Source organism: Eutrigla gurnardus (genome assembly GCF_963514095.1).
Source record: "Eutrigla gurnardus genome assembly, chromosome: 11".
Classification (NCBI taxonomy): Eukaryota; Metazoa; Chordata; class Actinopteri; order Perciformes; family Triglidae; genus Eutrigla; species Eutrigla gurnardus.
Genome location: NC_139925.1, coordinates 10,833,567 through 10,855,439, shown reverse-complemented (window position 1 = coordinate 10,855,439; position 21,873 = coordinate 10,833,567).

The following is a 21,873-nucleotide window of genomic DNA, read 5'->3' as shown; positions in this document are numbered from 1 at the left end:
GAAAGAGATGTAGATTTGGTTTTCCCCTCCTTTCTTCTCTCTGGCAAGGATCACCCTGGCAGACAGAGCTTATGTTATTCATGGACAGACTCATTTCCTGCAGCAGCGGCAGCAGCACGGTTCGATAGTGAAGCTGTAAAACAGTTTCAGCTAGCCATAAACACATTTGATGAAAACAAATTAGGAGCGAGAAATATAACTGACGGAAAACATAACAGCCGGCAATGGAATCACATTAGAGGGGACGCTGGATGCCGCTGCAAATAAATGTACATTTAATAAATGGATAAATACAACACATAAAGCCCTATGTTGCCAAAGCTCATTCATCATTTAAATGTCTCCCTCTTTTTCCATTAAATCTCATATATAAAAAATAAAAAAAACACCTTGCAAATAAATGTGACGCTTTAACAACTTGACAGTTCGCCACTGCAGTAACCTGTTGACACCCAGGTCCCGAAACACCGCTTGAGGGGAACTTAACGCCTTTCAGATGAAATCACTAATGGCAATAATCTTTTGACAACATGAGATGAAAGTCTGTCTGATTTGTTGCTGTGACGCGGGACTATTCTTGTTAATGAATTTTTAATATCCTTAATGACAGGAGAGGAACGATGTAATTAAAAGAGCAAGTTAGGGAAAACGCTGACTCAAACTCTTTATGGGGACCGTTTTTAATGTTAGTTTAATTGGAACTAACACATTATCTTAATGAACAGATTGCCTTCAAGGAGACCATTCCCCTCCTCCCCATAGCCGGCTCAAACTAGCCACTGAGTGTAGGAAGACATTGCAATCTGTGAAACCACCAAAGGGGAGGGCTTTGAAGAAAAGTTACATGGTAATATTTTCGTTGTGGCATAATTTATTTTTTGTAAATAGAAACTTGTCAAAAGGGGGGGGTTAAGGGTTTAAGGTGGCGGGGCGGGGGATCAGGCGCAGGCGCAAGCTTTGTGGCATGAAATACATGCATAAAGCCCAACGTGGCCAACAAGCGCACAAATTGACCACTCCACAACCTTGACACCGCTGACACCTGGACACCTATCAGCGTCCCTGTTTTTTTTTTTACAGCCCGCGAGGCTCGGAGGAAGACATGGGCAGGCGGGATTGAGGTGAGGGTGTTTTTACGCTGGGGAGCTTTGGGCAGTTGAGTTTAATTTGGGATTTACAAGTGACATTGTGCCCCCATGGCTGTCTTCTAACTGGGCCAGGTTTATGGAGTGAGACAGTGGGGTCTTTTCCTTGTGATTAGCAGGCCTGCGACCAGCCATGCAAAAAGTATTATAGCCCACAGCATTATGTATCAGAGTTTACAAACCCCCTCCATCTCCGCGGACCCCGGCGATCAAACCCCCCACCCTCACTCACACCTTCGGAAGGTCAAGCCTCTCAAACAAGTCAATAACTAATGAAGATGTGCAATGTCTCTTCTAGACAAAAGGAAATGGGGGGGAGAAAAAAAATGAAATTTTGAGAGGAAATGTAGAAGCACAAAAAAATGGGACACGCACACACACAGAAAAAAAAAACAGATTAATATTATTAAATGATTTGGGGTTTCCAACTAAGGGGGAAAGCAGAGTATGAACTGTGAACAGCCACATGACGACCCGGAGGCTTATCTCACGGAGGCTGTTTGGCTTAAGCCATGGCATTAATACACTGATAGCCTACGGAATAGCCAAGCATAAAATGAATGTGAAAGGATGAAGAAACAACAAGAAAAGGGAGGAAGAAAGAGGATGAAAGTGGTTAGGCCTCCAGCTTAACAGACCAGAAATATAGAACTACCACAAGTATTACAGGGAGACCCTCATTGATAGGAGTGTTATTTCTGAGACATGCTTTTGTCGCTGCTTTTACAAACAAAACCGAGAAAGACTAATAGAAATAACTTTTTTTGGAAAGTTCTCCAGCGGCTACAACATCTAGAGATGTATAAATATTGAAAGGCTCAAAAAAAGAAAAATAAAGATAATGAACTTGGACACATTTATCAACAAGACAGAATAATAAGGTGCGCTAAGACTGATAATTGAATCTGAACAAACATAAAGATCCGGTAAAACAGAAGGAACTGAAGAAAACAAATCCTCCATACAGCCTTTGTAACCTAGCCCAGTGCTGAGGCTTTTATCCCTTTATTTTATTGATTAAAAAAATCCCAGAGGCACTAAAACGTACAGTCAATGATTAATGTCCCTCTCAGAAAAAGAAATTATATGGAATAAATTAAACTACTGCAGCAGCAAATTGAAAAATAAGAATGTAAATGAGCTTTGAATACTTAATATCATAGAGAAAAATAGGCAATGAGGCCCAAAAATGATGAGGGATTAGCACAGAAACATGACATTAGCTCTAATGGCAAAGAGTAGATTTTCTCTACTGTCAAAATGTAACCGTCGCATCTGATTTTCTGCCAGGTAAATGAAAAATGGGCGACAGCGTGTGGCAATCGAAAACCCTAACCTTGTTCACAGGGTGATAAAATATGGACTCAGAGTTGCATAGCAGTACTCCAAGTCTGAATTAAGAGAGTAGAGGAATAATGTCTGTTTTGAAATGCAATTATGGGGACTAAGTAGCACTTATCCATTGTATGATTTTTCAGTGGTGTGGTTTTTGTTTGCAGGAGGAGCAGGAAACTATCCTCCATAGGTGACTCGTAAATAATGACAGATTTTTTACTGGAATGAAAGAGATATATAGATATTGACCCGCTGTAGCTTTATGTTTTCTCCCCAGTGCTGTACTCCCATCTGCACGGGAACCGACAAGCTCTTAGACGGTACTTAAAATGCAGTTTTCGGCTGCTATCCTGCCTCCCACATTACTCCCCTAGTTATCCTGCAGGAGAGAGGTAAGGTGTGAACTGCATCAAGCCAGGCTCTCTCAGTTGGAACCTTTAATTATAACTTCACAGTATCAGTTACAGCAACCTTGCACAGATGCTAAAACCCTCAGAGGCTTGGCTACTCTACCTTACTTAATCTGAGCGGGAAGCACTGAGACAGTGCTGTACCATCAGCCAATTCAATCAGCAGCCAGGACGGCACCGCATTCTGCATCGGGGTCCAATCGCGGGCGCAAAACAGTTTGCGTCAGACGACCTAGCTACTTAGCATCCTTCATCAACACCTGTTTTCTTTTTTTTATGTGTGCGTGTACACAATACCGTTATTTGCCTCTTCCTCTCCGCCTCTCGCAGGCTCCCTCCTTTCCAGAGGATGTGGCGTGGTCTGTGCGTGCAGAGCTAAAGACGCTATAAAAATTGCTGAGGTATAAAATCGAAAGTGCTCAAGCTGTCTGCGACTAGAATTGCTGGCTGGCTCGGGCCTGTTGGAGGTGGTGAAGGATCCCTGGCCCACGCCGGCTCATGTTGTAAATCAGAGAAAGTTTGGGCTTGTTTGTTTACATATTACAGGCTTTACAGTGGGCCTACTACAACACACGAGGAGCTGTGCTCGGCCCAGGCTGTTGTATGGGTAATAAACCTAAAGAATATAATGGCGGCGTTCAGCTCTGAATCACCCACTCCTGCACTTGTTCACCGGTATTACTGTTTTGTTCAGATGTGTGAAAACTTGCGCTACAAGAATAAACATTTAGAAAAGAACGACAAGGATTTATTTCAGCTACATATTGTGGGTGTGAGTATTTCAACGGATGTTCTCAGAATCACACGGATAGAAGGACATTTTGAGTTAAGAAAAAAAGTCACAAAAGTCAAAAACATCGTCCGGGCTTGCAAAACACGACGGCTCCAAATCATCTTTTTGCACTTTTATAAAAGGGGGGAATAAAACTTCAAGACCACACAAAAAAAAAAATACATTAATCATCTGGATTGTGCGATACATAACCACAAAAAGACGACGAGCACTAAAACAAGTTTTTGTGAACAAGTTGGATGTTGAACAAATGATTTTTTGAATTGTCATTATTCAGATTTCCCCTGTGATCTTCGTTCTGCGATACAATTAAGTCGCATCTTAAAACAGAAGGAACGCGAAATGAATGAAATTGCGTCTACAGCGCAGTATGTTCAATAACGAGAACAGCGTTTTTATGACTCGGGAAACATCTCTCCAAAACCTACAGGGCAAACATAAAAAGTATTTTGTGTGTGTGTGTGTGTGTGTGTGTGTGTGTGTGTGTGTGTGTGTGTGTGTGTAATCCCCAGTTGGCTCACTGATATATACTGTGGCACCCCGGTATACAGTACATTTTAAAAACATCCACTGAGGTGTTACCGTGTCTATCCAGGTGCACTGTGAGCCAAAACACTTATCCTTAAGAGAGATCAAGCTTGCACGCTATCTTATCAGTGCTTACAGTAGTGCACGTACAGTAGGAGTACACTCAGCTACTCATGCACACCCTGCTTACAGGAGATCAAACGCAGGTCAGAGACTCCAACGTATACTTGCTTATAATCCACACAAGTGCCTCTCTGTACGTATGTGTGTGTGTGTGTGTGTGCAAGACAGAGAAAGAGAGAAAGCAAAAGGAGAAGATTTTTCCTCCCACCGGCAGTGGTCTGGTTGTTTTGTGACAGTCATAGGCAGAGCACAGGAAATGCACCACGTCACAGTTGAATTTCTTCAGTGATAAGGATAGATTTTCTCCTTTTTTTTTTTTATTTCCTGAGAGGCCTGACAGTCCATCCTTACAGTGCCATAATGCATTTGCTGAGCTTTGATCAGTAAAGCAGAATACACCGGATAACGTGGTGGGTGTTCTTTGAGAGCGAGTAATTATTATTTAATTCACCTGCGTTTCATTTTTTCTGTTTCTTCTGATCTTGCTTAAACAGAACAAGCCTGACCTCTTCCACGTGCATTACCAAGTCGTATGCACATAGATACGTTACCACCAAAAAAACAAAAGGAGGGGGGATGAAGGATGGAGGGAGGTGACAGGTAAACAAATTCAGTGTCATATTCTCCTGCTGTCTTCACTGTGCCACTTGGCATTTTAATGGAAGGGAATCTGATGTAACATATAGTGGTAACTACAACAGCAGCCTCGTACCAGAGGGGAAAACTTAACTCCTCAGACCTATGCATTAAACATATTGTAGAATAGAGTGTAACATTTATCACTGTCATTCCTAGAGAGTTTGTGTAAATTTAAATGCGCTCAAGCGTGCTGATACCCCCCCCTTCCTCCCCCCCCTCCTCCACAATGTACGCGTACAATGCCACCCCAAAGCCCATTTTCCTGAAATCCTTCTCATTGTTCTGCACGACCATACCACCAAACAGCTATTCATCTTTGGGGAATATGCTGTACAGAAATGTCTTTGTATGTGGGGCCTTTTTTCTCTAGCTGTGTCCCATGTTTCATATAGCTGTACACCTATTTTTCATGGTTAAATAAAAAAAAATAAAAAAAATGAAATGAAGGAAAATATTTCACTGTAAAGCACAGGCTGATTTCAGCAAGATGTGTAAAAAAAGATGGGTTCCTGGCAATTTATTGCATAGAGGTTATGTGGTATTTCTGATTTGGTCAATTTATTTATTTAAAAAAAAAAAAAGAATTATATTGCTGTAATCTTATACAGGTTTTGGGGTTTTCACTCTGACCTATAAGAGTATCAACCGCAGAAAGGTCTGAAGACAATTAAATAAGACTTTGTCGATTATTCATGACAAGTACTTTTCCAGGATTGTGAGCTGGAGTAAAACGGAACAATAATGCCTTTAAGTGTGGAATATATCGGGACAGCAGTGCATGGCAATACCAGCTGACACATTAAACATTAAAATAAATTACCTAACCTTTACAACTTGCAGTGCCAATAGCAGGAAAAATGACAGATCATGGGTTATTATTCACTCAGAGATCCTATACATAATAATGATGTCATCAATAATGGCTGAGATATCACGGGCTCCTGCTGCTTTTAAAAACATTTGAGGGAATTACTTTATTTTAAATGATCAATCCGAGTCCAGGCACTGACCGCTCAACTGGAAACAAAAAAAAGGGCCATAGTCTTTAGAAGACTGTAAGAGAGGCCGGAAGAGAGAAACGGAGAGGGTGCTGAGAGGAGGGAAGAAAAATGTGCCACATTACGTTCCTTTTACCAAACGGCACTCATGAGTCAATTTGCCAAATAATGCGAGGAGAACATGACTGAAGAGGCACATCAGTACTGTTAACGCGCACGATTGTCAGTGACCAGCGGACGACAAATACATCTCATCTGACAAATAACGGAATTATCCTGAAGGGGTTTTACAGTCAATTGTGGTCTTTCATTTTTAGGCTGAGCTGTTGTGCTCCCTGCGAGTAGAAGTCATCTCGTTGAAGCCAGAACATTAAGCCTGTGAATGTGTACATATACATGATATCTCGACGCTTTCCACCATTCATCTTCCTTTCCCTTTGCACACAAAGAGCTCGACCGTCGTCGGCACACAGCCCCGCATGTGTCCCGTATGTGCAATACACATAAATCCACATGATTTGCACACGTTCAATTCTGTGCTCCAGAAATGTTTTTAGTATGTTTGTTGATTGTGTATCTGTGCCCGTACAATGCATTCTTTGTCTGTGCATTCATTGTGTGTGTGGCGTGCACTCCATGTGTAGGTTTTCTGTGCATTTGCCTGCAATGGCGTCGATAGGTTTTAGATTTGGAATGAAACCGCTAAAAAAACAGGACATGTTGGTTACGATGGGGACAGAATCTCCAAAATAATCATCACAATCACAATATCTTATGCAGGAGAGTGTTTAGTTACTTGTTACTTTATTTATGAGAAGAGGTTTAAGATTTACATTGTTTTTTTATTCACATCTCGGTGCTTCTCTCTTGTGTGAAGCTGACATGTTTGTCCCTCTAGTGTCCTTCGGTGTTTAGACTGTTTTTGTACGCCGTAAATATCCCCCCCCCCCCCCCAAAAAAAAACAAGAATTTGTTCTTTACTTTCCGATGACGCCGCCTGATTGATGCCTTCTGTTCACGCTGATCATACATTATGGAACACATTACGGCATATTGTGCATTTCAGTAAAGGGGTCATTTTCAGAAAAGCCGTTTACTCTGCCGCTGCAGAAAATCTTAAATAAATTTAATTGTCTGCATCCACCATCAGAAATGACTTTATGCGTTTTGCTTCATAATTAAGAGCTTTCACATCCATAAACTTAAATCACTGTGCACAGCTGTTGAGGTGTAATTAAAGCATTAAATATGTGAACGATCAACTCCCACTAAACAAGATGACACCAACACCCCCCCCGGCACAGAACTTAGAGGTGAACTGCAAGCTGGCTGGGCTTTTTTCCCCTCTAAAACTGAGACCTGGAGCCTTTCTCTCTTTCTTCTGTTTTCCAACTCTCCGATGTCAGTCCCATAAATCTGACTGGTTCGCCACAGCATTAGTAACCGAACTGATGCTAACACCATTAGCTGATGATTTAATGACACCATAGATGAGGACAGTCATCCTCTTTCTATCATTCTCTCTCTTTCTCCCCCCCATCCCCGCCTGCTGGCTGAGAGGATTCAGGGAATCTGTGTGTTTTTGAGGATGAGGGTGGTGGCGCTCGTATCTCATCCACCTCCATTATGCCAAGGTCACATCGTTGCTTTTCTTAATGTGATCAGGGAAAGTGTCACTTTTGCAGTTCTGTGGCAGTAAATAAGAACTGGCCCTAATTTGAATGTAGTGTACCAGAGGCCCTTTATGGGTTGTTAATTTAGTGTTTAAATACATTTAACAGTTGAGAGAGAGTACTGATTAGGCCGGCGCTCCGAGTGAAGGCTATTTTTCTCCCCGCTATCTCCACTGACTTGCTGTAGATTATTATTGTTATGATGTGACAGATGAACGGCAAGCTTATTTTGAATTAAGAGGAACTTCAAAGGCAAAGAGAGCAATAAAGTCAGTCGTCGTTTTCCTAAATCATTTCTCCTTTATTTCTCCTTTAAATTCCTTATTTATTTATTTCTGTTACAATTGAAAGGATGGTTGTAATGCAAATGCACAAGTTATATTAAAAACATATATTCAGCTTAGGTTTTGAAGTGACTGTAAGATACCAACCTTGTTTCTTAAAAATTCAAATGCTCAATACTTAAAATACTAATTTAAAACAGAGAATATGTTTTTGTGAGAAATGTAATGGCTCCAGAAGGACTAGAATATCTGCCAAATCACAAAATGTATCTTCAAAGCATTTACTGACAATATATATTTAATTTTGTTTGTTTTAAAGATGCAACATGTTTGTTTATTAACATTTAATCCCAGATACACTTTTCCAGACTCATCCCCTGGTTAAAATGTGAACATTAATACACAAGGAAACTGATCCATGGCCTCCTTTGCTTTAAACCTTAAGGGGAGCCTGCCCTGCATGTTGCTTCACTTTGAGCCCAGCAGCTACAGCTGATGAAAACCTTGAGCTTTCATTGTCTTTTATTGTTTTTCTGTAAGTCACCACTCGCCCACTTCCTCCACCAGCTGAGAGCACACGGTGGCCATGAAAGCCAATATGGCCCAACCAGCCACCTCCACAATACAGATCTCTCCTGACACCTAATGCCAGTTATGAAATTGGGGGATAAGTTAATGTGTCACAGTAGCATTGATTTTTCATTTGCTTCTCACTGCCCCCGGTCCCAGAGCCGGTCCGGGCCTTTCCTTCATGCTTCAGGATGGATTACTGTGGCCCCCGTTGAAAGCGAGCATCGTGAGGTGACAAGGGAGCCGACGCGGGTGTTCATGAGAGGTGCCACACCTGATTACAGGTGACACCACACCGACGTCATCCACTGTGCCAGGAGAGCTTAAATATCAAGATCAACTCCCTGTTCACTTCAGTTTTTAATCTCATTTTAATGAGCACAACGTGAATATTGGGATTTGAATATTCTGTGAAACATGTATTTATGTCTGAACTGAAATTACTTTAATTGCTTATTCTGATCCATACAGTAAATTGCCAGACATTTGAGTTCAGTTCTGGTGATGTATAGAACAATAAGCGGGGATAAAATGAACACTACAAGAAATCTGTGGCTGGTCCCTATGAAAGGAAAAATACGCTCACGTAACAACAACAACACGGTGCTCAATGAGCTATGTCCTCAGTTCCATATGAGATTGGTTAATACAAAAGCTTGCTGGTGAAAAACATTGTCCTGCTCCCAGTGACAAAGACAAAGTGCCTGTGTTTGGCGTACGCGAGTCAAAGGGACAGGTGACGACAGGGAGGGAGACCAGGGAGGGAATTTGAATTTCACATCTAGGAGGAGGCAGCATGTCATTAAAAACCCTAATTTCAGTGTCAGGTAGACTTACAGGTGATCCATCATCTTGTCACAAGAATTTTATTTTATTTTCAAAGGAGTTCAAAGCGGGCTTTCCACACTTTTTACTTCGGTTCCAATTAGATTTAAACACAATTAACAGAAAAGTCGAGTCCCACGTGGATGGTCGAGAGATACCTGCCCGCTCGAGCACATCTGAAGGAGAAAGATTTATAATGCAAACATTCTGCATAAATGATAAAGGGACTAAACTCCTTCTACAGTATGCATTATCCCACAGCGCAATGCGACTACATCATAATTAATAGATAAGAACTCTCTGAAGTTAATATTCCAACGTCGCACACATGGCAGCTGCACTGCCCCTCATATACCACCAGCAAACTGCATATCAGCACCCATGAATGCCATTTATGGGTACATTTCTAAATGTTAACGCCTGTCAACTCCAATCTCTCCAAAGGAGGCGCTCGGGGAAATAAAATGCATCGGAGGGGACCTGAGAGGAGGACACACGTTAACCCAGATAGGCTGTGACAAAACACCATTACCTTTTCCTGTTCACACAGAGACGTACAGGACAGCTAGTAGTCCCCTGTCCCTGGAGGAATCCATCTAAATGAGAGACCCACACACGTGTTCTCACACAAAAGGACTGTAAACTGGAGCTGCAGCGGTGAATCGATTAGTCGTCAACCATAATATCAATCAGCAATCTCAGCTTCTGAATTGTGGATATTTCTGGGCTTCTTTGCTCCTCTGTGATGGTAAACTGTATATTTTTGTGTTGTGGACACAACAAGATATTTTCAGGATGTCATCTTCAGCTTTGGGAAATTCTGATTTACATATTTTTGTTTTTCTGACATTTTATAGACCAAACAACAAATTAAATGGATAAACGAGAAAATAATGGACAGATTCATTGTCAACGATGGAAACTTACACACCTCTGATGGAAACAGTGTAAACCTCCTGTTTCTATGATCAACAGCCATGATTGTTAATCTTTAAAGAATTCATATACTGGTATATCTGTATATCTGATTTGTTTTTTGTTTTTTTTAATTAAGCTTCTTTAGTTTTCACTCTTTCTCTTATACATTCTCCATAGTTCACCCTGCGTTTAGAATAATACCCAAGAACAAGTATTAATAGTATTATGAATGTATTAATCAATACATTTAGAATATTACCCAAGAACAAGTATTAATAGCATTATGAATGTATTAATCAATATGTATAAAAAGCAGTAAAAATGATGTGTTCCAGTAATACAATAATTGCTGTTGCTGATTAATAGTGCTGGTTGTTGTGTAGTTAATAAACTGTTGGGTCATTAAGAAGTATTTCAGATAATTTACTTTAGTAAAGTAGGAATACTTTAAAAAAACTCAAGACAAGTGAAAATCCTACTTATTTTACACATTGTTATATTATTATATCATTATTATTGATGCATTAATGTTGGTTGAAGTGGAGTTCATGTTAATGACTTCATACGACTGGATAGTACAAAACACACATTATGCCCTCTAAATTGTAGTGGAGTTAAATAATAAAGTAGCATAAAAATAAAATTATCAAACAAAGTCAAAAGTACGTCAAAGTTGTTAAGTTCGAAACTTTAGTTAAGTACTTTCAAAATAAACTTCAGTCTTCACAGGAAGTTTGAGGAAAAGAGTGTGGTTGATGTTTACTGCGGTGACGAGCAACTATCGACAATAACTCGATTCACCGAAGTGAAGCATCTCAAAACTGCGTGTAATTTCAGCATTTTGTTACTTTCCAACACTTTATGAATAAAGAGCTCTCTGACAGCTTCCTTGGAATAAAGGAAATGCATACTGCAAAAGACTGGAATCCTTTACGGCGTGTAGACGTTGAATGGTGACAGACGTCAGATGGATGTGACACCGGCGGTCCAACCCCAGTGTGCTTCTGCTGGTGTCGTAACGTGGATATATAACCACTGTCGTCCGTACATCAGGCTGCCTAAATGGACAAAAATGCCAGGGCAGCACAAAAAATGGCGAACAAACCCAGGGCTTCATTAGCAGAACCTTCCCAGCATGCTTTGCGATGACAAATGATTGACTTGGAACAATATCTAAGGCGATCAGGATAAAGTACCAGCCATTTCAAGGCTCAGCAAAATTCAAATTCTAATTAGACCTTGCACCACATTCCAAATAAAAATGGGTCCCTAGGTGGTTTACCCTATCAGGTGTCTCTCCCAGACCACTGAAACAAAACGAATAAAGAAAATGATTAAAGCGATAACAAAGGCATAAAATTCAAATTATAGCAGCATCACATCTGGGATCTGTATGTCACTACACAACCATTCCTGCTCTCCCTCTCTCCTTCTCTGACTCTCATTCACACACACACACACACACACACACACACACAGCATTCCTTTCTTTCTGCATGAGGGCAATGAAAGAGCAGAAAAAAGACAGAGAGCAGGAGAGAGAGAGAGGGAGAGAGAGTGTGAAAAAGCAGGGAAATTAAAAGGTAGAGAGCGAGAACGCAAATAGGCTCTCAGCTTTAAGGTTATTAATGACTCCTCAAAAATGTGCGACTTTTCCAATCTCTCTGAGAAGCGCTTGAAGGAGCCTGCAGATGAAGCTGACCTTCACAATGTTCTTTGGTCTTTAGTTAAGAAATTCACTCACCATTATGGCATCATTAGGGAAACAAGGATAAAATTACTCCATGGTTAATGACCTATAAGATCCTCACCAAAATTTGTTTCAGATCTAATAAAACTGAGCTTAACACACTTGAATGAATTATGAGGACTGCTACGGGGTATTAAAATGTGGGGAAATAGATTTTTTGAAGCTAGGAGGACTGGACTTTTCAAATCAGATAGTAGAATGGAATTTTCTGGGCAATAAATTCTACCATGTCTCAATTTAATTTTTTTTTTTTTACCTCAGAATTTTTCAGGCAATGATGGAATCTTTGAGTGGGATGGCCTCTAAAAATTCATTGCCAATTGCCATCTCCTCCTCTATCCCCTTAAGGTAGATAGATTGATGGATGAATGGCTAAATGGGCAAATAAGTGGGGAAAAGTATATCCGAAAGAAAACTCAACGTATGATGAAAATAAATTATTAGATACACATATAGAGGCTTAAAAAAAAAATCCCAGAAGGCACAGCAAAGAAGTCACGATAAGTTTCCTTGGTAATTGTGGGGAAGTCTGCATTGGTGCTGTTTATATTGTGTTTACATTTTGTGGAGCTTGATGCTAAATTTAGTACCCGCCATGCTGGTCATAATGCAGGTTCAGTTGAGAGGACACAAAAAAAAAAACTGAAAAAAGAGGACAATATATGGCTGCAGGCAACTGTGCCTTTTGCAACATGCAGCAGATACACATACATCATAGAGCAGACTAATACACCTGTGAAACTTTGCATGTAACACGAGGAAAATCACGGGGGGGATCTATTTTAAAAGCAGCATTGGTTTAGCGTGGTTTGGTTGCAGCCCCTGAGAAAGGGTTTGTGAGCTAATGGCATTTGCTCTCTTTAAACTTTAATCTTTCCTATTAATTCCCTGCAACTGGAGAATGTGCGAGAGTTAATGTTCCATGAACGTGTTTCTCACTCTGCAATCTCTTCAAGCTAATTACCTTCAGGTGCTAAATGGGGGGAAATTGCAATCCATTTGGAAGGGAGAAATTTCACCTCCCCTTTGCCTATGTAACACTGTGGGTGCCGTTAAAAAGAAAGAAAATCAAACATAAGAAGCCGGGTCTAGAGTACATTTAATCAAAAAAATGGACACTCTGCGCAGGCCTGATTGGCTCTCCCATTCTAAGGTAGCTTTGGGAGAGTAAATTGCTTCCTGTAGTTTCCCGCCTCGCTGCTTATTTTGCAGGTCACTTGGAGGTCAGCAGGTGCGAGCCGCGGACAAAAACGCCGAACAGATGTTTGATTGACATGGATCGCGCAGATTGGCAATCAAAGTTTTTCTGATGAGAAAGGAGAGGCTCACCGAATGGCCATTCCGAAGGGTGAACACCAAGGAGATACGGAAGAAGTCGAAATACAAATTAAAAGCAGATTAAGTCAACGTGACAGATTCACGGTTGCTTGTACGGAACATTAAATCCCGGGGAGTGACACGGTATTCGTCAATGACAGAATCAAGTTGCGAGTGTACAAATGGTTTCCCCCAGTCAATCGCTAATCAGTAACGCAGGATGAACAGGCTCATTGCGGACAAATAGCTTTGATAAGTTTTACCTTTTAAGGGCTAAACTGTGGAGGAGGGTTGTGTGAGGAGGAAGCGGGGAGAGATAGGCGAGTGAACGGTGGGGGGGGGGGGGGGGGGGGGGGGTCCTCACCCTCCTCAGAGGAGGCTGGAGCGTGGAGGGTCACTTTGTCCCCTGTTTGATCTTTGTCTCCAGATGACACGGCAGGAAATTAAAGATGAAAGGAGGTTCTGACTACTGTCTAATAAACACAGAGAGAGAATGCCCTCATTCGCCGCCACATATCCGGTGTAAATATGGAGGATCCGTGGGTGATCCGCACACAGATCCCGGATTAGCAAAGCCCTTTTGTACACGGTCGTCCTCAGAGGAGCACGCTCATCGCACTGTGTCAACTTTAAGACTGTGCGCTCATCGATACAACTTTATTTGTCTTTTTTTTTTTTACGAATCCATTAAAAGTTACAAATTAAATGCTGCGTATGTGCCCATTTATTGTTTTTCTAACTCATTGCCAATGTCTTTTCATAATAATGCACGGTAAATTGTCTTTTTCACAGTCATTAGATACAGTGGCTGTGTTTAATCCATCACCGGGTATATTTTATGAGCATGCTCAAGAGATAAAATGATTTGAATTCTTTTTTTTAAGTGTAATATAGCTAACTATTTCCAATCCTTAAGACTAAAGGGAGGTGGTGTCATGATATACAATAAGGGGGGGGGAATAACAAACCTTTTTTTCTTTTCCCGCCATATTTCATGTGTGTAATAATAAATGAATTAGTAGTGGGGAGTTCTACAAACAGGCCCATATCTTAGACAAACACTCGTAGTGACGGTCGTGAGCTCCCACTGTGTTGAGGAATCTCCTACCAGCAGCACTCCCACCCATTTATCTCAGTGGCTGAGAGCAGGAATAAGCCTGGGAGGCTGAGGAAACATCAAAAGAAGAGCATGTAGCTCTGTTTTTCTAACGCACCTCCACGCTGGTAACTAAAACCCAAGAAGCACGATAGCTTACTCCATTGCACTCTGTGTGGCCTTTTGCTTCATCATTTCATACAGATTGCTCGAAGGCATAAGTAAACCTCCAACGGCCGCTGATGTTTTCTTATGTTTTTATTTTTTCTGAACCCGTCTTCATTTTTTTTTTTTCTCTATCTCCCTAAAATGCCAAAGCTATTTGGTTAAATCATTAGAGGTGTTATGGTCGTAGAATGGCTCAGGCGAGCAGCATCCCTGCATAGTGCTGAAAGGTTATTTTCTTCATGAACACTTGAGGGTCCACTGATCCCTTGTAAGTGTCTGTTGGAAAATGCATTGACATTTTGCGTGAATGGAAAAACCCTCCTCAATAGACTCTCTTTCATTGCTCTTCAGGTTTCAGGTCATTATACCCGCAATAGGGGACTACTCAACCTAGTTTGGTATTACCTCTGAGAAAACCCTTACGCTACTTCACTTACTCCATTCACAAATTTGGTTCGGCAGCGTGAGATATAAAACTTTGATCTGGAGGAAGATTTTTGAATATGTTACAGTGTTTGTCCGGTATAAGCGGCAATTATTATTTTTTTATAGCTTGAGTTTATGAAAGATAACGTCTGATCGATGTCCGACTCACATGAATGCATTAATAACGTTCCAACGGTAACTTTACAAATGGATTTGTTGAAGTTTCCCAAACATTCATGTTGAATATTATGGAGTAGATTATCACCGATGAGTTGCTGCAACACTTATTCATGTATATAAATATGAGTGTAAGATCCTTTACTTACTGTATGTAATGGTAGCAATAACAAAATGTAAAAATGCTTTAAATCTGAAGTAAATTTACCAGAAGGTGTGTTTTATTGCAGTATTATTACATTATTGATAGTGATGCAGTTGGATGAGGTGGAGATCATTATAACTAAACATAGTAATGTTTGGTAGTTAATCTATAACAATACATAGTATTTTATAATCACATAAGTTTTATATATAAAGATAAATTAGGTAAACTATTATATTTCTGTGTTATATTAGGTAGATTGGAAACAATCAAGTACCTCAAAATGTAACTTTATATTTCACTACCAACACACCGCCATGCAGCAAAAGCTGCCTTTCTGAATTTTATAAAGTATATTTTTTAATTCTTTTTTGAAAATGTGTTATATGCTATAAATTGCGTTATGTTCTTCATATTTTTTTTTAGAAAAAGAGCAATATCACTTCCACACTGCAAGGTCGTTGCTGCACATTATGCTTCACAGGTGTGTGTGTGTCCATCCCACGTGCACACATTTAGCAGAGGCTAAAAGAAAACAAAACAGCGAAGGCAAGGTTTCTCTAATCACACAGGATTCAGGCGTAGTCGTGAGCACAAATCTCCACAGACGAGTCCATTCAATGCAAATGCTGCACCTGCCATGACTTGTAAAAGCTTTTGCAATTTCAGTGAAAACAGGGTTCACATCATTTGGAAAGGTAGACTTGCCATTTCACGCACCAGTATCCCAGCAATCCGTAAAGACCAGGAGACATTTCTCGACAGGATTAGAATTTTACGATCACCAGGAAAATGACTTTACCCCCAAAAAGTCATCCTCTCCCTATCTGCTTCTCTTACTTGATCGCACAAATTTTGACGTTAACTGCCTATATATCACTCTGATATATAAATTAATTAACTATTATTCAGCGTCTTAAGGTATCAGCCAATAAACATATAACATATCTTACAGCAAATCCTGAATAAAAAGCTGCCAATTTAATCAAATAAACCACCAAGAAGAAGAGAGCAACAAAGACCGAGATGGTCAGAGACTATATGGATAGTAGTTGGCCAGGGTTTCCCAGTCCAGTCAGGCTGAGTCGGTTCACACTGATAACGTAGGTAATGGTGTTTCTGGAAGAGTGAGGCCAGATGAAATACACCACACGGACAGATACCACCGGCATACTGGCCCCTTCTGTTGGAAAATTTCATTTTTTCCGGCAGGAAGTCATGAATGCCGAGGCTGAATCCAAATCCGGTTTTCCGCACTTTATCAGCGTGTGGCCCACCAAGTGGTGAGATGGCGGGGGAAGTGGAGGGGTGGTGGGGGGTGATCCACTCAGCCGAGACCCTCCACTTTAATCCAATTTACAGCCTCCCCCAGCAAAAGATAATTACAACCCTTAAACCAGCTAGGAGAGGGGCAGGAAGAAAAGGCCTCACTCACCCAAACTGTGCCTCTGGCCCCTGAAGTCTCCACCTAGAGAAGGCGAAAAGGGAAGGGAGGGGGGGCTCTGTTAGCAGGACTCAAGCAAAGGCTTTGTGACAAACTAAGAGTGTGTGTAGCTAATGAGGCAAAGTGATTTTTTTCCCCCCAGCAAATGGATGCCCGCTGGGCAGCGGCAGAATGCACCCCAGGACTTCTTTGCTTGCTGATGTTCGCCACAGATGTAGGGGAGGTGTATTTTTAGGATGGTATTTCAATAAGTGCGTATGTATTCCATGAAGCAATGTACTTCAATAACGTAACTTTATATTTGCTTTTTAAACTAACAGGATACTCTTATGAAAGCTTACCGTCCATTTTAACCATTTTTTTTTTTCGTCCAGAGACTGCATCTTTGTCAGAGGTCTTTGAAGTGCGAGTGAAGGAATGGGGTTAACTTTTGCAAAAGAGTGTGAAGAAATAATAATGAAGGGGCTCACAGGGGAGCGGAAACGCTGGCCAGTCCTAATTAATAGAAGGAGAGACACTCCCAAAGTCTCCCATTCACAAGCTGCACAATGGAGTTCTCCACCAAGCAGAACCTGGAATGGAATATGGGTGGAGTGAATGGAGACAAAAAAAAAAAAGAGAGAGACTCAAGCCCTCATTCTCTTTGCACCCGTCTCTCTTATTGTATTTCTATTTTATAGCATTAGCCCCATGCCTACGGTCCTATAGTCCACGTTCCATTCAGTGGAACTGTGTTCAGAGAATCCCACTGGTCAGTTTTGTAAATATGGGTCCTGGCAGTGCGGATGAAAAGGATGGCACATTTCCAGAACGTATCCAATGCGGGCCTCTCCTCCTGCTCTTTCAAACATAGTTTCACCCCCCCTGTTACTCCCTCCCTCGCGCTACCTCGCTCCGTCTTTCAGGTGCATTAACGGTGGCTGGAGTCAAGACCATTGGTAGCCCCGATGGGGTGGTGGGTGGGGGCTTATTTTGCCACAAGTCAAGTCAAGAGGGGAGGGCTTTGTGAGGGGCAACAGGAGAAGTGTGGACCCACCTGCCACTGATTATCCTCCCAGTTAGAGGGTTTAGTCTTGACCTCTGCACTGCAGAGCTGCCCCACACCACTAATCTGTTAATTAACCGAGAAATACCCTGGAAAAACTTTGAACAGCCATTGTGTGTGCGTGTGCACGTAAGTGTGTAAAGGGAAGAGACAACCGAGAGCAACGGAGAGAAAGCGTAGAGAGGAAATACGCCGCGGCATGTGGTTCCTCCGTACTCAGCTGACATTCTCCCGCTGCCGTGTTACTGGATAAGTCGGGCACTTTGGAATCTGCATAACGTGGTCAGCACTCGTCTTTGTTGGTAGCGTAGCCAGCCCTCTGAGGCCGCCATCTCCATAGCATGACCATAATCTTTTATGTTGTTTTATTCTTAATTTTTTTTTTTTGTTGTAAGAAATTAGAACAAAATGCATTGTGGGTCAGGATGTCATGCATTTCTTGATTTGATGCCGCTGTCAACTGGAACTGATTGATTTGACACTGCTGTGGCTTAGGTTTGGTAAGGTTCAGGAACATTGTTGGAACTGGGTTAGGGAAAGGGAAAGATCATGATTTGGTTGAAATAGAAAACCTCGGTAAGGTGACAGGACTTTCGTTGTAAGTGAAAGACAGGGAACGACAACAAGCAATGACTTTAGTCCAGTGGTACCCAACCGGCGGTTCAGGATCCAGAGGTCACAAGATAGATCTGCCGATGAGGACAAATTATGTTTGATTCTATGAATTTTCTCAGATCTTAAGTTTTCCATTGTAACACAGTGGATATTTTTACACCTTCAGGCAATAAAATATATTTAAATTATTAAATTATTAATTTCTGATGTCATATGTTATCATAAATACAACTCATAGTTTAGCAAGGGAAGCTTTTTGAAGTCCGTTTTCTTTTCCGAGCTTGCGACACAAGACAACGTTTTTTGTTTTCTATTGTATTTTTTCCTGCAACAGAAAGTCCATTTGATCTGGGCAATTCTACAGTATGTCCGAGAAAATAATATAACTAACTAGCTATAAAGTGTAAAAAAAAAAAAAAAAAAAAAGTCCATGAATTAACCCATTTACATATTGACGACAGGTTATCGGAAGCTACACATAATCCTTCTTATGATGTCTTTTAATCAGTGTCCTGTAACTGCATTATTCAAGCTAATTTCTGATACATTGTCCTCCACTATACTGACCCCATAACACTAATATCATAACCCATATTTTCCCTGGTCGTTGAGACACACCTGCTAGTCCTGCTGTAAACAAACAAAAATCTCGGAGGTTGCATTGACTGGTGAGCCAGCTGATAAGTGGGGCAACAAAGTCAATTAGTTCTGTGTTTATTAGTATGTGACAGGTGCTGGGTCATGCAGATTAACTCACAACCCTTGGAGGGATGGGACAACAATAATGGTGAAACATGTCCGTCCGACCAGAAAGTAAAGGTAGCAAAAAGGAACATAGCAAAGCCTGCTCAATTAATTATGTGGATTAATGAAGTTCTGCTTGATTAAATGTTGATGCCATTAAAAAAACGCCTATTTTTTCTCCCCAATGTGACATAATGGTCTCTCTTACATAAATAATGGAATCCTTCATGGTTATGGAAACCCAACACATTATATGTTACAAACCACTCCTCCTGAACCCCGAATCAATTAATTAAGGCTATTGCCCTTGATTATCCAATCAAAGGTTTCATCCAGTTTTGACCTCTAACCTTCAGCCTTCTCTGACAGACAGGATATTGATTGAAGGGAATAGTTTATTTTCAGCTACTGGAAAGGTGAGGTTATTAGCTTTTAAAAAAGAGTTGCTGACAAAGTGTCCTTTCATTGACCCCCAGAGAGCTGTTGTTGTAGCTATTGTTTCTGTACACTTCAGGTTAACCGCTCAAACATCAAGTTGTACCCATTTAGACAACTATTACATTAAATAATTGTCAAAATGAAGTGAAGGATCAATATCGCTCACTGTTCTCTGAAAGCTACCGATGCAGGAAGTTACCCATCCAGTAATTCAGACGCAATAATACCCGGTTTATTTTTTAGTTTCGATATAATTCATTATTTCCACTATTTTACTGCATGTATGTGCATGTGATTCAATTCATTTGACAGAAATGTTTTGTTTGCTTTGTGATTAACTCTCAAACCATCAAAACATAGTAGTGTTTATTACGCTTCTGTTGACATGGCGGAGGATCTTTCTCCCTTTGGGACAAATTGAGCATTTCATGTTTTCAGATGCAATTACAACATAACCGATGTTTATATATAAATAAGCAATGCATCAACAAAGTGCACCAATCGATGGTTCACTTCATCCTGACCTGAAGCCGCTCACCACTCAGTGGAGCAAAGCAATTCAGGCATAATGAGCCATAATGTGGTCAAACTGTGGTCAGCCTTGTGGTCAGTTTAATTTTACAGGGTCGCTATCGGCTGGATTTGCTCACAAATGTACTTTTAGAATAGAAGATAATGCCTTTATTGCACATTTTACAACAAGCTCTACAAAAAGTTCACACAAACACACACTTTAAATTATATGAATAAAAAAGGAGATGAAATAAGTGTATGGTATAAAGGGTAAGTTTGCTGTTAGTGATGATGATAAGCATCAAAAATGTAAGACGGTGTAATAAAATTCCGAATGGAATCACATAAATAAACGTTGCATTTACATTGTGCCTCTGCCTGTTTCTATGGAGACAGACTGTATGTCTCCTTTATAAAACTCTGCTCATTATTAGGTTAAACAGCCACACCGATACTTGTCTTTTCCCGCCGTCATTGCCATGAACCACGAGTCCCAACTCGTTAACAGCGCTGAGACCTCGTTAATATTTAAACAACCAAAGTCGAAACACAAACTCAACAAGGTAACTAGAACCTGCCCTCCAAATATCAGTTTGGGTGGATGATTAACTAAAAGTCATGTGCATGTCTGTGCTTTTTTTCTTCTGTTCTTTTTAAATCTAAAATTCGAGTGCACTCGCACCATCCCCACGTGAATTTGAACTGCAGGGATTCATGTGAACAACTCTGCCCCCTGGCAGAATCCGAAACGCCACCGACGTGTCAACCTATCATATAACAGTTGTGAGACGCCGCGGCCGCATTCACTCCTTGTTTTGGTGCTTGCTGAACAAGGCGGCGTGGGATTGCTCTCCCTCACCCTGTGGTCTGTCCTCTAGGGTGCAAGGAATCTGAGTCACTCACTGCACATCAGGCTTTCCCCCCGGGGGCCCTGGCACTGGCAGAGGCAGGTTAACAAACTGTAAAGGCTTCAACTGAGCAGCACACAAACTGTTTTCTCTCCACAAAGGGATTGGCTCCAACAAATGTCATAAGCCTATAATGAGATAGCTGATCTCTGTAGTAAAGAAGAAAAGAAAGGAAAAATGCTTCCCCTCTCCAGTCAGCGGCTATTAGAGTCAGTGAGAGTAAAAAGGGGCAGCTTCCCCGTTTCCTTAGAAGCCCTCGGAGGCCGGCCAACATGACAATGCTGGTCAATTAATTGGTGAAAAAGTGAAAATCCAATTAATGTGTATCAAGCTGGCAGTTTTGCATGATGATGGCTCATTAGGAGACCAAGCTGAGAGTGGAGGAGTAGATGGGTGGAGGGGCTTAAACCCCACTCATTAAAGCTCTGTCTTTCTCAGTGGGGTTTTTAGGCACCGGCTTATTTATGCAACAGGTTCTAAACAAAACCCCAATGTAACGCTCATTTAGTAGATTTGAAAGTGATGAATTCCTAAATGGCTTGGGTGGGGATGCTTTAGTTCTCAGGCAACTTGTATACACAACTACTGTATCCTGCATATTTAATGTGCTTTGTTGCTCCAACCTGAATTTAACAGCCTAACCAGTTTCTATATATATATATATATATATATATATATATATATATATATATATATATATATATATCCGTTGTGTGTATATCTGTAATGTGAAATAAACAAAACTTCAGTCCACACACATGGATTAGCAGTTCATTCCACTGTGGCTGGTCACTATATGTTTATTGTGCTGGGAAATGTAATTATCATGCATTAGCGTTAGTGGAG